Genomic DNA, 3,788 nt, shown 5'->3' with positions numbered 1-3,788 from the left:
GCCTGTGACACTGGACCCGGCCCCCACTTCTGCAGTCAGGCTCTGCCTGGGGCGGGGGGCGTGGGTCCACGCGAGTGAGGCCGGCCTGGCCATTTCGGGGTCCCCAGCAGCGGTCCATTCTCTGACCTCCAAGAAACTTTCCACTTGGGAAAGGGAAGTGCCAGCTCCCCAAAACAAACCCATCACCCCAACCCTGCAGCTCGGAACCGGGGACAGAGCAACGCAAGGTAGCAGGTGGACGAGCAGGAAAGTTTCAGTACCAAACTCCCAGCAGCGTGGACGTGTCAGATTCAGGACTGAGGACAGACGGGCATGCAGGGATCCTGGCACCTGGTGCCCCACCCCCATGTTGGCAGCCTTTTCTTCTTATTTCTGCTGTTTTCAGGTACAGCCAGCTGCTTCAAGATACACACTTGACGAAAAGAAAATAAGCCTAAATTCTACATAAAAGCTCCGGCATCAAAAGGCAAACTCAGAAACGAGAATCCTCTGATGGCCACCAACCCTCCGGCCCGCAGGATTTCTCCACCTGCCCTTTCTCACCTGTCCTGCCCAGGGAGGGCCTGCCTCGTCTGCCCCCGGGTTCCCAGACAGCGGGACAGTGTGGCAATCCCTGAGAACAGCAAGCGCCCTATAATTTACAAACGAACCCGCACTTAGCGTCCGCCTCAGTACTGCCCAGAGCCAGTGCTCACAGGGGCCCCCAAGACATGGCCCTCCCCCTGCCGGGCCCAGCTGGATGAGACTAACAGAGACTAACAAAGGGCCAGGTCAGGGCCGCGCCACCTTGGAGTGAAAGGCCATTCTGGACCACAGAGAACAGGACCCTGGGTATCCATCCCTCTGTATACAGCCTGGTCTGGGCAAAGTGGGCCCCAAGTATAGCTTGAGATTTTAAATCGAGTTATTCCATTATCAGCTTGAAATGGGTTTACTACTGACACTAAAATTAATATTTTAGTAGTGATATTTAGCATACTTAATATTAACCTCACGTATTAATTTAATATTAAAGTGTCTTGAATACACTTTCCAGAAACAGGTGGTTGCTGTGAAATTTTCAGTTCCAATCATCCTACGCTTGGACAAAAAATGTAGCCTCCAGGGACCAAGGGAAGGGGGTGGAGCGACAACTTAGGATCTTATTTCAAGATTCCAGATTAAAGTTGTATTGCTAAAAATAACCATCAACTAAAAACTGCCCAGAAATCCAGCAGCCGACTTAGAACCTCAGATGAGGCTCCCGCTGAGCTGTTCCTGAGGATGAAAGAAACGCATCCTGTGAATATATTTTCTGCTTGTTTGGGGCTGTGCAGGGTGACTGCCCACCTGGGTAAGGAGTCACAGGGCTTCCCTGGCGGCGCAGTGGTTAGGAATCTGCCTGGCAACGCAGGGGACACGGGTTCGAGCCCTGGGCCGGGAAGATCCCACATGCCGCGGAGCAGCTAAGCCCGTGCACCACAGCCACTGAGCCTGCGCTCTAGAGCCCGCGAGCCACAGCTACTGATTCCCGCATGCCTAGAGCCCGTGCTCTGCATCAAGAGAAGCTACCACAATGAGAAGCCCACACACTGCAACGAAGAGTAGCCCCCGCTCGCCACAACTAGAGAAAGCCCGTGTGCAGCAGCAACGAAGACCCAATGCAGCCATAAATCAATCAATCAATAAATTTATTTATTATTTTTTTTATTAAAAAAAAAAAAAAAGGAGTCACATAAGTGCATTCCCAACCTTTGGGAAAGAGGGGCCTGTGGCCTGGCCACCTCCTCGGAACTGCAGTGTCCCCTCCCTTCCCGTCAGTGGAGACTGCTCCCAGCCACCCCAGGTCCTTATTAACAAGCCACTTGGTCCTTTAAGGAATGTTCACCCACTTCCTAAAACTGCCACGAAGTGCCAGGCCTTCCAAGCCCGGGGTTGACAGGCGGAGGAGGAAGAAAGCCCTCAAAGCAAGGAGCCCCGGGAGCCAACGCAGAAACGACCACAAGGACATCAGCCCCGGGTGCCAGCGAGCGGCCCTCAGTGCCCTACTGGGCGGGCGTTAGGTCCTACTGTGTACCCAGCACCGGGAACCATCCCTGGATGGAGGTCAGCATCGCGGCGTGGACAGGACAGGAGGAGACTACGTACTGGCCACTCCCAGCACCCAGAGCACCAGCCCTCGCCGAGCACGCCCACAGGCCAGGCAAGGAGCCCCCCAGTAACGGGGCCGCCACCCCACCTGCCAGGGATAGAGCGCGCGAGGGCTGTGCTGCCTAGGAGGGCGTCACCGTGGTCCTCCAAGGGTGGGCCTCCTGCCCCAAACATCCCACATGGCTGTTAGGAGAGCGGCCCGGAAGGTGGGAAGGGAGTGAGCTGAGATACAGGCCCAGCTGGGCCAACTGCACGCCGTGACTCTGAAAAGACCGCTCAAAGAGATGGAGCGCAATTGGCAGGATTTCCCTAAGAAAGGCACGTTCTATTACAGTGGCATCTCAGCATCCTTAAAGACGAGTGGAAGGCCTCCCCACACCCTGTACCCTAATCCAACTATGCCTCCTGCTTCCCCTGCCCCTAAACACCCAGAACTTGCCGTGACTTTTCTTGGGTTGCTTCCTCCTCCGAAAGGCCCTTCTGCAGGTGCCCCCACCCCTGACTGGTCCTCTCCGAAGACCAGTCCCATCTAGTGACACCCTCACCCGAGCTGGAGTTCCAGTGACTCCTCTCCCACTGCACCCCCAGGGGCTGTCTGGGAACCTACCGCCCGCTACCCCCTCTGCCCTCGTGCGCCACCGCATGCCACCCGCGATGTCTGTGAGCATCTCACGTACGGCAGTGGGTCGGGTGGGAGACCAAGGGCTCCAGGACCGCAGAACCTGGTTCTAACCTCTGCTCAACCACATACAGCTGGACAACACTGGCCCTCGATTTAACCCCTCTGAGCCTCGGCTTAGCAGGAGCCACCGTCCACTCGGGGCAGCTCCCAGAGACAGGGCCTTTGCGCACAGTGGGGACCCATCCTCACCTCCCCTTGCTTGTGCTCATTCAAGTTTGAGATCAAAGGTTTCACTCTGACTTGGTGCCCACGAACCCCACGCTCGTCGTCACAACTCTGCAATGTTCGTCGGGGACAGAGTCCACATGTGAAGCCAGCACCCCAACCAGAAGGAAACAGGACTGCAGGGATGCTAGAACTCAGGAAGGCTGGGAACCACCCACTTGTTGTCTGTTCCCTAATTCCCCGCTTCACCTTAGCGGGCGGGTACTTCCAGCTTCTGATAAAATCTTATTCTCGAAGGACACCGCCTTAAGGACACCTTGTCGTTAAGTGTACAACGTGGAAACTGATCCCCCCCACCGGCCACAGGCTGGCTCAGCCAGACTGCTGTGCCTGCCACAGAGTCGGGGTGCAGCGGGGTGGCTGTGTGCGTACCCCCCGGGGCCCAGCCCTCCTTCCACGGCACTGAGGAGCCGGAGGGGACCCCGGCCACGGCGTGTGGCCCTTCCTGACCCGCCCTCCTGAGGGACAGGGTGACCTCGGCAGGTGGGCGAGCCTAGAACCCATGTCACTGAGTGGGAAAGCCACGGCTAGTGCCCCCCCACGGTGTGACACGATGGCCCTCCAAGGGAGAGACATCTTCAAAGGAACACAAACCTACCACACTAACAAGGGCCAATTCCAAGGGGACGGCACCCGGTTTTAGTTATATTATCCCTCGTGCTTTTCTGCTTTATAAACTTATCAAAAAAAAAAAGATCAGGGCTTCCCTGGTGGCGCAGTGGTTGAGAGTCCGCCTGCCGATGCAGGGGAC

At 56.6% G+C, this 3,788-nt stretch overlaps 1 protein-coding gene across 1 annotated transcript in view; it reads right to left on the bottom strand.

The window, feature by feature from the left end:
• RIPK4 (receptor interacting serine/threonine kinase 4) overlaps window positions 1–3,788 on the bottom strand; it is a 27,375-nt gene that overhangs the window by 10,536 nt on the left and 13,051 nt on the right. The gene's annotated exons all lie outside the window — the stretch shown is intronic.

The sequence above is a fragment of the Lipotes vexillifer genome, unplaced genomic scaffold, assembly GCF_000442215.2.
Source record: "Lipotes vexillifer unplaced genomic scaffold, Lipotes_vexillifer_v1.1 scaffold478, whole genome shotgun sequence".
In the NCBI taxonomy this organism is placed as follows: domain Eukaryota; kingdom Metazoa; phylum Chordata; class Mammalia; order Artiodactyla; family Lipotidae; genus Lipotes; species Lipotes vexillifer.
The sequence above is the reverse complement of the archived record's forward strand: the minus strand, read 5'-3'. Positions and strand labels throughout refer to the sequence as shown.